Below are 13,261 nucleotides of genomic sequence, written 5' to 3'. Positions count from 1 at the left end.
ATTGACTGTTTTGAGCCTTTGCTAGGCAGTGGAATCAAGCCATTGTAATGTTTTTCTTTTTCTTTCTGTTCTTCATACATGAGGAAAATCTCCTTCAGAGTTCAGAGACATGGTGACATAATTAAAGGTGGAGTGCCATGATTTTTTTCCCACCCTAAAACAATATTATTTATTATATAATATGGAAGACTTTTTTCAAAAAAGTGTACAGTATTTGTTAAAATGTTGTTTTTATGTGAACACACCCACCAGTTCATTAAGTATGCCCGGATTGCCTGGTGGGTGGTGATCCACCTGAACTGAAGTCACACCCACAGCTGTTGTTGTATGTTAAAGGGGGAGGGATCAGGGTAGGGGATGATATTGTGATGTCACTATATCACTGTTTATTTCATTGGCACTGTGGGAGCTATTTAGTATATTTTCTATATAATTATCTAATGCATTTATTATTTAGTTTGCTTTGCTTAATTAGTTTGTTTACAGCCATTATTTCTGTTACAGCTAATGCCTTTATTTTGAAGGTGATGGGAAATTCTGGGGGCACAGCTGAGTCTACTTAATTAAGTGAGCACACACAGGTAGTCAGTGAGCACTGGGAGGGTTCATGGTTTTTTACCAGCAGGTCAGGGAGAGCCTAGCATTTTGACATCTTTTGCTGTATGTCTGTCTGGAGAAGCCAAAATAAAACACCATCAAATGTTGCTGCCTGACTGGACAATGGTCTTATTCCCTATACCACTGCGTAAGATTCGCTGCCCGGTGCCCTTAGCGGCTTTTTAAGTTTTTATTGTTCATGGTGTGAATTAGCCACTACAGGCACGTTTGACTGTCAAGGTTTCAGCTTCCAGGAAGAAACCCTAAATAGAAAGGGAAGACATCATTGCACATAACCACACCAAGGGGTCTAATTAAGTACTGTCACCTCATAAACACATGAAAAAAATGTAAGGTCATAACAGCCTTTTTTACTAATTGACACCAAATTGAGTAATCCCTGGAAGCATCTGTACATATTTTATAGACAAAAAAGCCACCAAAGCCAGAAACTATGCACACTCATTATGCATTTATGAAACTAGACCGGTGCCCGGCTGTAGAGCACCGAGTCGGTAACGATGGAAGTTGGAGATCCATGCCCCACCCTGACCCGGCTATGCAATACCAGTTGTACCTACGTCAGAGTACCACCCATCTGTCTGTGTCCCTTTTATGCCCATATGTGAGATTACTGTATGTCTCTCTGTCCCTTTATTCTATGGAGTTCTGTGTCAGGCATGCCCAAATATGAAGTGATGTGATGTCAGAACAGGCCAGCTCCATATATGGAGATATAGGGGTGATCACGTCCAGAGCCTAGAAGAGTTACGATAAACCAAGCACTCGAGCGCTGTTCATGCAGCCTAAACTGAGACAAGCTGGAGTTGGAAATACATTGTTTTCACTTTTCAACGAGGGCAGCGCAAATAAGAGCTATTTTACGCATGTGTGCAACATGACAACTATTTTAAAGTATTGTACAGCAACAACTAAAGTATCTTTAATGTTTATGTTGTACTATTACTACAAAACAATCTAAAATATTAAAATTTTAAACATAAAAGCTGGGCTGTTGCTTGAGTCCAATGCATGTCTGCCTACTTCCGGTCCTGGACTTGTCCCAGTTGGTTGTCCCCATTCTCAATAGAAGTCTATGTAGGAGAGCCGCCATTGGACTGGCCCCATGAAGTGAACGCAGTTTGCGTAACTCTGTCTATATCTATTAGGCTCTGGTCAGGTCCAGGGCCCGGGCATATTTGTGATGTCAGAACAGGCCAGCCCCATATACTGTATGGAGCCTGGGCACAGTGGGCAGGGGCCCTGTTTTTGGCGGTCCTGGAAAAGCGTGGGTCCGACCGACTCGACACCAGGCACTGCACTTTTAACAAGCTTAAAAATACATCTTGCAGTAAAATAGAGCTTTACAACAGAAAGACAAGAATTGTCCCACGCAAAGGGGGACATCTGGTCACCCTACTTGGGCCCAATAATTCTCAATCACATTGTGAGATTGAGTGTGTGTGTGTGTGTGTGTGTGTGTGTGTGTGTGTGTGTGTGTGTGTGTGTGTGTGTGTGTGTGTGTGTGTGTGTGTGTGTGTGTGTGTGTGTGTGTGTGTGTGTGTGTGTGTGTGTGTGTGTGCGCGTGCATGCGTGCGTGCGTGTGTCACATGGACAATTCTCAAAAAGAATTCAGCGTTCATTCGCTACAAGCTATCTCACACATGCCCTCATTCTCCGTCAGATGGTCCTTTTAAGCAACCGTTACTGCTCATTCTACATGTTTAGCCGTCAAAGCCGGTCGTACTGTAGCTGTCAGTGTCAAATTTCCTCCACCTGGCCGGGGGGCCTCCTATCTGTGGCATTTAGTTCCATATTGGATATTGGATTGTACTGTGAATATGTGGTAGTTTAATTATGTAATTGAATGTTGAATGTTATGTTGATGTAATAACTAATAATAATAATAATATCTAATAATATCTTATGCTCTGCTCTGGGGGGTTTGTGATATCAGATTCTGCTTGGCATGCAGGTAATCTGTAATCTCACATGAGCAGAGCCAAATCACCAAACTGAATGCAATATCATTGCAATAAATGGTTAATCCTGAGCTGAGGTGTCTAAATGAACTGATGTGTTAATTTAGGGGGGAACTAATACTTACTGTAAATACACTGTCAGTCCTCTTCAGTGAAGTAAACTGAATTTAGGACCAAAGGACTTTTTTTTTTACACTTAACTTACTGAATTAAACAACTCAACTATCCCATCGTGAAGAGCCAATGAGTCACTTACAAAGACAAGCACTTTAAGAAAAATAAAACTGGTCGATTCACACAAAATATAGGCTATTCGTTGTATTCTGGACTTTTACTTGTAACAGAGTATTTCTACATTGCAGTATTGATACTTTTACTTAAATAAAAAAAGTGAGTACTTTTTCCACCACCGAACCGATTGAACCCACCTTTAAAATGTACATGAACTGTACCCAGTCCAGTATGTTGTGTTACACTGAACTGGTTGTTCAACACGTCAGACATGCTTTCCTAGTGCTAAGCACCCCCAGGCTCATGTTCGATGGTGGTGTCAGTGATACTTCACCATGATCTCTGTTCAGTATTTCTTCTCCTCAGCTGTAGAACGCCACAACCGCTAAACTCAGGAAAGAGGAATAGGAAAGATGCAGAGAAAACTATTAATACAAATCATAATACTGTTTCAGTTATTGATATTGTTTATGTTATGGATGTATTCCACTGATTCCAGACTCATTAATCAGATGGTAGCAAAAGATAGGATAACTCAACAAACACAAAACCATCTTTTGCTGTGGCAGCGGGGGCAGTGTCTTGAGTGTACAGGGTTTGATGAGGGCCCAGGTAGGGCCGGGTCTTAATTTTCGGCCCTGTTGAGAAATTAGCATTGTGCCTGTCACAGACATGCGCAGAGCAAGTTCAGTCAGGAAACCTCAGTGCAGTTGCTGCCGGCGTTAATTGGGCCGCCTCAGCATTACGTTCACACACTCACTCCGTCTTCATACCGGCTATTTAAACTGGAAGTGTTTGCACTCCTCCTCCTGCTTGCTTGCTTGCTGCTGCTGATTCTGCTGCGCTGCCATATGCTAATGTTTTGCTGCTCACCCTCCACCACCCCAGCTACCACCTGTAGTTTTGGATCTGCTGTTTAGGTACGGGGGATTCAGAGTCCCATATGGTTGGGACTGATGCGCTTGATCTGAGTACCTAAAAAGCAGATCCAATTCATCGCCAAACCATAATAACTAAATTGCTCATTATACTGTATATATATTCAATAAATATATATTCCAACCATTCTTGAGTTGTCCTGACTGAACTCTAGTTTTCGCCGGCTGCCGGGTGCGGCTGCACTAATAATTTTGGGGCGGGCACGTCTAGAGTTTAAATGGACGGGTATCAGTCAAAAGGGAGACATCGAAGAGGAAGGATGGATGGGGAAGATCAACATATGGTATGTCAGAATAGGTCAGCTCCACATATGGAGATCTAAGGGATTGAGGTCAGATGTAGAGTTGCTGCGGCCAATATTGCTATATCTTCGGACTATAACAAAATCACATATGCATATACCATTTAAACGATTCTATTTAACACACAGGATGCCAAGAATGCGGGGCCTCGTTTTTCACGTTCTGGCGTATAGGGGTAGCGAGCATTGTGTTAACTATCAACATCAATATTTAATATTAATGGTCTTTTGTCAGGTGTGTGCTGTGAACAAAAAGTATAACTCAGCCTTTTTTCACATTACCAAATGTAACCTGACGAGCAAGGTAAACAAAACTAAAAAATACAAGGAACAAGGAACAAGGAACAAGGAACACTGGCAAATTATATTCTGGGAAATGCCCACAAGTAACCAGACTAGCATGGTAAAAAAAAAAGGTGGAACGGATATGTTGTTGTGCAGCATACCATACAGTACGATGAAACGATAAAGTGGCTTAAACAGTTCCGTGAGTGCTGGTATTCTCTTGTTTAAAAGTTACTTCCCCGTCCAACACAGGGACAATGGGAGGAGTTGATTCAGGAGATACATCACACCGTCTGAGACTGCAGGAAGAACTAATGGAGGACAAATGGTCCAAATGGACAACATTTAAGACTGAACAGAAAGAATAAGGCTATGGGGGAATGAGGAACAACAGTGAATGCCTAGGAATATGTGATGTAACATGCAATTTTTTATTTAGTTTATTTTTATTTTTTTCATGTTTGTTTGTACTGTATGTGTGTTGCTATTGTTTCCTTTTAATATTTAATTATGTAATTGAATGTTGAATGTTATGTTGATGTAATAACTAATAATAATAATAATATCTAATAATATCTTATGCTCTGCTCTGGGGGGTTTGTGATATCAGATTCTGCTTGGCATGCAGGTAATCTGTAATCTCACATGAGCAGAGCCAAATCACCAAACTGAATGCAATATCATTGCAATAAATGGTTAATCCTGAGCTGAGGTGTCTAAATGAACTGATGTGTTAATTTAGGGGGGAACTAATACTTACTGTAAATACACTGTCAGTCCTCTTCAGTGAAGTAAACTGAATTTAGGACCAAAGGACTTTTTTTTTTACACTTAACTTACTGAATTAAACAACTCAACTATCCCATCGTGAAGAGCCAATGAGTCACTTACAAAGACAAGCACTTTAAGAAAAATAAAACTGGTCGATTCACACAAAATATAGGCTATTCGTTGTATTCTGGACTTTTACTTGTAACAGAGTATTTCTACATTGCAGTATTGATACTTTTACTTAAATAAAAAAAGTGAGTACTTTTTCCACCACCGAACCGATTGAACCCACCTTTAAAATGTACATGAACTGTACCCAGTCCAGTATGTTGTGTTACACTGAACTGGTTGTTCAACACGTCAGACATGCTTTCCTAGTGCTAAGCACCCCCAGGCTCATGTTCGATGGTGGTGTCAGTGATACTTCACCATGATCTCTGTTCAGTATTTCTTCTCCTCAGCTGTAGAACGCCACAACCGCTAAACTCAGGAAAGAGGAATAGGAAAGATGCAGAGAAAACTATTAATACAAATCATAATACTGTTTCAGTTATTGATATTGTTTATGTTATGGATGTATTCCACTGATTCCAGACTCATTAATCAGATGGTAGCAAAAGATAGGATAACTCAACAAACACAAAACCATCTTTTGCTGTGGCAGCGGGGGCAGTGTCTTGAGTGTACAGGGTTTGATGAGGGCCCAGGTAGGGCCGGGTCTTAATTTTCGGCCCTGTTGAGAAATTAGCATTGTGCCTGTCACAGACATGCGCAGAGCAAGTTCAGTCAGGAAACCTCAGTGCAGTTGCTGCCGGCGTTAATTGGGCCGCCTCAGCATTACGTTCACACACTCACTCCGTCTTCATACCGGCTATTTAAACTGGAAGTGTTTGCACTCCTCCTCCTGCTTGCTTGCTTGCTGCTGCTGATTCTGCTGCGCTGCCATATGCTAATGTTTTGCTGCTCACCCTCCACCACCCCAGCTACCACCTGTAGTTTTGGATCTGCTGTTTAGGTACGGGGGATTCAGAGTCCCATATGGTTGGGACTGATGCGCTTGATCTGAGTACCTAAAAAGCAGATCCAATTCATCGCCAAACCATAATAACTAAATTGCTCATTATACTGTATATATATTCAATAAATATATATTCCAACCATTCTTGAGTTGTCCTGACTGAACTCTAGTTTTCGCCGGCTGCCGGGTGCGGCTGCACTAATAATTTTGGGGCGGGCACGTCTAGAGTTTAAATGGACGGGTATCAGTCAAAAGGGAGACATCGAAGAGGAAGGATGGATGGGGAAGATCAACATATGGTATGTCAGAATAGGTCAGCTCCACATATGGAGATCTAAGGGATTGAGGTCAGATGTAGAGTTGCTGCGGCCAATATTGCTATATCTTCGGACTATAACAAAATCACATATGCATATACCATTTAAACGATTCTATTTAACACACAGGATGCCAAGAATGCGGGGCCTCGTTTTTCACGTTCTGGCGTATAGGGGTAGCGAGCATTGTGTTAACTATCAACATCAATATTTAATATTAATGGTCTTTTGTCAGGTGTGTGCTGTGAACAAAAAGTATAACTCAGCCTTTTTTCACATTACCAAATGTAACCTGACGAGCAAGGTAAACAAAACTAAAAAATACAAGGAACAAGGAACAAGGAACAAGGAACACTGGCAAATTATATTCTGGGAAATGCCCACAAGTAACCAGACTAGCATGGTAAAAAAAAAAGGTGGAACGGATATGTTGTTGTGCAGCATACCATACAGTACGATGAAACGATAAAGTGGCTTAAACAGTTCCGTGAGTGCTGGTATTCTCTTGTTTAAAAGTTACTTCCCCGTCCAACACAGGGACAATGGGAGGAGTTGATTCAGGAGATACATCACACCGTCTGAGACTGCAGGAAGAACTAATGGAGGACAAATGGTCCAAATGGACAACATTTAAGACTGAACAGAAAGAATAAGGCTATGGGGGAATGAGGAACAACAGTGAATGCCTAGGAATATGTGATGTAACATGCAATTTTTTATTTAGTTTATTTTTATTTTTTTCATGTTTGTTTGTACTGTATGTGTGTTGCTATTGTTTCCTTTGTTTTTTTGTTCAAAGAATTAATAAAGATTTAAGTGACAAAACAAAAGTTACTTCCCGACCGTGCACCCTGTAAAATTGGAGTTGTGCATTCTTCCTTGATTTAGATGCGTGTGACAACGCCTACTGAGTGGCAAAAACTACTTTCTGGCCTTGACAACCCATACAGTACATCCAAACAGAAAAGTCTAATCTGATTGCATTAAATGACATTAAACTCACTTTGCCACTCACTTTATGCATGCGCATACCTCCTCTACAAAGGAAAAACAATGGAAGTACAAACAAATCTGTCATCCTGTCCTGACACCTCTCCTCACTTGGTGGGTCCACATGTGGAGTTCAATAGGGAATGCAAGGCTGACGTCACGGTAGGCTGTCACGCCTACCGGCGCCATTGTGATTGTGATGGCCTACAAGCCCTACTACATATTAGATCTGCAAGTGTATAAAGTTGGTGTTTGAGTGTTTAGTGCACAGTGCTAGAGCTCTTTCAGTTCGCCAAAATGGGATTTATTAAGCCTACTTGAGTAGCCTACTGTTGTGTGAAATACAACAAGTAGGCTTCTCACCATAAACAAGGTCAGAATAAAGGGGATAAAATAGATAATGGACTAACAACGTTTCACCGGCGCATTCATCTCACTGCCGCCTGAGTGTGACTCGTCTCTCTCTCTCTCTCATATATCTCACACACGTTATAAAAAACAATTTCAAAGCGGAGATTTGATTTGGAGAGTCTCTTTATCTGTGATTTACAACAGCAGGTCACCACAATACATCGCGGATGCGTTCGCGCACCTCTCCCGGACAAGAGAATACCAGCACTCACGGAACTGTCCTTAAAGGAACTTTATTGTTTCCATAGGTTTTTAATCTGAGCACACTTGTTGTTCACAGCACACACCTGACAAAATACCATTGATATGAAATATTGAGACTGTACATGACCAAGACATCTCCCTTCAGGAAGGGTATGGGTATTTGTGACATGGGGTGCCGGAGCTAAAGGAAACCCTATTACTAAAGTACGGCTTTCCCAGTGGATTGTGGAGGCCATCCAACTGGCTTATGACAGTACAGGGTTGCAGCCTCCTGAAGGCCTGAGGACACAGGACGCTGCCATACCCTGCGTAGAGCAGGGTATGGCAGCATCCTGGGCACTATTCAAGGGTGTTTTGATACAGGATGTGTCATGTGTGTACGGTTGCAACTTGCAAGTTGGTCATCTCCGTCAACTTTTTGCAAGATTCTATAACCTGGACGTGGCAGAACTTGCTATGCCTCACGTAGTCCTGGGTGTCGCCTCTAGACGAGGCAGGTCACGTACATAGACTTTTAGGTTTGGGTAACTTAGGGGTCCCTGGAAGGGCCTCTGCTGTGTTTATATGCTGGTAGAATCTAAAGCAGCAGCATCAAATATTTGTAAGAAAAACAAAATAGGTCAAAATGGGCAGATTGTTTTACAAAATCGTCTTCCATTGGCCTTCATTGAGTTGAGTGACAGCTGAGTGACAGCTGACATGACAAGCCTCTGTTACGGGTCTCAGGGCTGCTGAGTACCTCATTAACAACTGAACCTGAATAAACAGGGATAAAGACGGAGCAAAGAAAAGATTTGAAGTGTTACTTTTCTTTCCAGAATGTAACTACAGTATGGGGAACTGGAAGCTGCGCTCCTTATATTAGGACCCCAGAGAACCCATGGGGTAGAACAAACGTTCCGTCCTTACTGCATGTTACACTTTGCTAGTGCAATTAATTCACAGTATAAAATGTAAACCTTCATAAAACGAAATTATTAAATAATGAAACAGACTCTTAGGTTAGGTTTAGGTGTGCTTCCCCGTGGGAGGTTAGGTTAGGGTGAGGGTTTGAGATGGTTAACATCGGTAGACAATTTGACTGCGTGTGCGTGCGTGAGTTCTCTTGGCACAGTACCATGGGTGTGTACGCATAACAAAACCATGATGCTTCTATGCAACAATTGGTATGAAAAACATAATTGAAGCTGAGAAGGGCCATGCCTGTGGGCTAGGGTAAGTCGGTTATGTGGCTTAAATAGTTGTGGTGTCAATTATTAAAGGGGAAAACCACCCATTTTCAACATTTTACTATGTCATTAATATACCTTAGAGCTTGATGACATCATCAAGATGTGTTTCACCATGTTAATGATTTTTTTAAGTACATGATGAGTGATTAATGAAGGCCATGTCAGGATTTAAAGGAATGCAGTGTCACAATAGTAGTTTGATTGGGGTGCCCAACCTTGATCAGAGCTGAGGAGGTCTGAGGATCAAGGGTTTCCATGAATTATGCTTGTTGAGTGTTATTATGATTTAGTTGTAATTGTAATTTGACACTTTGAAACACTTTCTCTCAACTGACAAAAAATAGAACTATTTACTCGTCCAGTTCTGCCTCTTTAACAATTATGTCATGCCATGTTCTTTTCCACTGTGGTCATACAGTTGACTTGACTCACACATACTGTTGAGCGACTACAGGAGATGAATGTATAAATAAGTCGCTGAGAGGCGATGGGATGGGCCAGGTTGTCAGACGCGCTCCGCAAACAAAATAAATTCACTGGGTCCAAAACAATGCGTTTAAGTGGTTTTATTAAAGCAATGTGAAGGGTGCTCAAACATAGCAAACATAACAAGCAAAATAAGCGGCATAAAGCGGTCAACAAAAGTGTGGCTTCCCACACACCCCCTCTCTCTCACTGTGTGTGAAGGAGGTGAACTAGGTGAGGTATTGAATGAATCAGGTCCGCCCCTATGCCCGTCAATCATACACGTTAATCACCAGTGACCCACTCATTTCATAGACCAATAACGTAAACATAATAAACCAATTCATGGCTCCTACACATAATACCATGACAAATGTGGTACCGATATCGCCCAATACTCAAAAACATATTAATGAGCATGTCATCCTGGCACTATATATTTAAAATTGTGAATATTCAAATATATATACTGTATACGGACATACAAACAACGTTCACTGGAGTTCACTCTGTGTTGTTGTGGAGCATTTGCTATAACAAAGTAGATAGACTAGACGGCGACGCCAGTAGTGTCATTGCTGTAACTTGGTATCTGCAATGTGATGCTGTTGCTGCAGGGTGAACTATGGGTAGCATTATAGTATAATTGATGCCTTACAGCCCCCACATAGGGTCTGTTTTGGAATGAGGGAACATAGGGCTGAGGGAACTTGGGTACGGTCCCAGTTAAATGAACACTCGTGTTTTTAGTGTGTAAAAACCTCAATGAGAAGTGCCCTTCTAGTATTATTAGGGTAGGCTATACTATATTTGTATTGTCCATTTTATTTTCTTGACAGAAAGCACACAAAGCACCCATAGGTTTTTTGTTCTGCTTGGGGGGAAAACCCCATAGGACTTGAAAAAATAAATATGTTCATTCAGTCAGAACTATTCTGGGTTTTGTTTTAACGCTTTGTGTGCCCACACAACACTTAAAAAAAAAACCAGGGTGCCGACTTTTTACATTCATTTTTTTGACATATTTCTTTTTTTTCCTTTTCTTAAAAAAAACATTTTTTTTTTTTTTGCAAATACTTCCACAGACGTCTTGGGCACTACATACGGGACGTTTCCCAGGACGTCTGTGGACGTCTTGGGCAAACAACCTGTTTTTAATAGTCATTATAATGAATAATGATATACTGCATTTGGTTAAGTCAAAGCTATGTTAAATCCATCTTCGCCCACTACTAGTATTTGTTACCTTCAGGTGTGCTAATACTACACAGATTAATATACATTTACAAATAGCCTATATCTTTATAATTTTTTTATTTGAATTTATTATCAGTTATCGGTATCGGTCTTGAGAAGCAGGAATGCAGGATGTTATTAATATTGGTTAAAAAAAAGTAATGGTGATGGGACATGGTGGTCTGCTGGCCCTGCAATATGAGTACTTTTACATTTTCAATTACATACTTTTACTTATAACGGAGTAGTTCTAAATTGCAGTATTGGTACTTTTACTTAAAGGACAACTTTAGTTTTTTTCAACCAAGGTTCATGTTTTAGGTTGTTATTAGAGAAAGTAAAAGATGAGTGTTAATTTTTTTTCATTTGCTGCTTTAAGGGTCTCAAGTCTGTTTTGATGTCCATACAATAATGTCTTGTCATAATTAAGTTAAAGGACCTATAACATAAAATTCAACTTTTTCAATTCAATTATCTTGTGTTTTTGGGGCTCCCATATTGTGTTTTCTATCCCCACAAATAACCAATTTTGAACAATCAGGCTTTCATATCATATGGGTGTTTTAATGGAAATTGCTCTCAGGAACAGCTCAACTGATTTTGGCATCATCGTGATGTCATCAATGTCACCCTACTTTGTATAATTCCTCCTCTTCTTCAGTCCTCAGTTCCAATTTTGCATTTCCACTTTGTTTACAATGTCCACCATTGTTGATTTTCCAAGCTGGCATGGAATGGAAACAAGCCTGGTTTTATCTAGCATCAGTATTATAATGACTCAAATATTAAATAATCTGCATATCAGCACCCCCACCACCTCAGGACATTGTGGTACTGCAGCCAAAACTTCTTTCAAAGTCCAGAAAGAAATGACAAGGCCTGGTTATATCAGAGTGTTGATTGAGGCTCAAACCATTAGAAATAACTTTGAGGGACATAGACAATATTATATTAAATAGTAAAAGCAGTTTTAAAATGCATGTTATTTGCGCTTTAAATGTAACCTTGATGACTTTAATCCTGGGGCAAGCCTTGGTTTGGCTACTTTCAATAATAATAATAATGAATTGCATTTTATAGCGCTTTTCCAAGTGCTCAAAGTGCTTTACAATGGTTAATTCATTGATACATTGGGAGCGGCGAACAGTTGATGCCAGCGTCCTCACTTCCCACATTCACACACCAATGGTGGCGAGCTCACACCGACCAAATCATTGGAGGCAATGTAGGGTTCAGTGTCTTGCCCAAGGACACTTCGGCATGTGGACAGGAGGAGCTGGGATTTGAACCACCGACCCATGGATCATTGGACGACCTGCTCTACCTCCTGAGCCACAGCCGCCCGCGTCTTCAAGTCTTCATGCGCACAACTGAAGCTGAGGATGTCCCGGTCTTGGACACCATGTCAACAGATGACCTGTCACCCTCTTGGGGTTCCTAGCAAGATGTCCCTGAGGGCTTAGCAGCCACTACTTATTGAAATGACCAGTTGACATCACACCATCATATATGGCCGTCATTCCCTCATGCCTAGTGACACATCACGTCACCATATATGGCCATCAGTCCATCACGCCTTATGACACGATCCATATATAGGGGTCTCATGGTCGCAGCTTACGTATTTCCTGTAGGCGGACTCAACATAGCTGCGGGGTTTAAACCCTCACCAGGCGCACCTCTTCTACTACAGTGAACGGTAGAGTGACTGATGTTAGTCTGCCTCAAGTCAAACGTTACTCTTTTACCTGATTTTTACTAACACTAACATTACAAAGATGCAGAACATCGAGATGAACCTGTTTAGTTTATGGCTGGTCCATCAGTAGTGGCAACATTCCCCCAAAAAAACGGAATGTCAAAATATCCACCGTGGTGTCTGAGACCAGAGCCATTGAGTAATGGTTGAGACGAAGCAGTGAAAGGTCCTGAAAGATACATAACGTCAGTCTTACCCAATACCCAATCTTTCTGTTTTATGATCACATGGCTGCTGTACTTTATACCTCATACTAAGCATTTCAAGTAAAGAAAAAGAAGAGGTGCGCCTGGTGAGGGTTTAAACCCCGCAGCTATGTCGAGTCCGCCTACAGGAAATACGTAAGCTGCGACCATGAGACCCGTTTCTGAATTTGTCTATAGCCGTCTCCATATATGAAGATCAGGACACTGACCTCATCAAACCCTGGATAGCCATAAATGGAGAAGACTGGATCATCACCTAGATCTGCATATATGGAGCTTCAAAACTGGAGCTGACCTGTTCTGACATTCCATATGTT

The sequence above is a fragment of the Electrona antarctica genome (assembly GCF_951216825.1).
Source record: "Electrona antarctica genome assembly, chromosome: 18".
Taxonomy (NCBI): domain Eukaryota; kingdom Metazoa; phylum Chordata; class Actinopteri; order Myctophiformes; family Myctophidae; genus Electrona; species Electrona antarctica.
The sequence above is the reverse complement of the archived record's forward strand: the minus strand, read 5'-3'. Positions refer to the sequence as shown.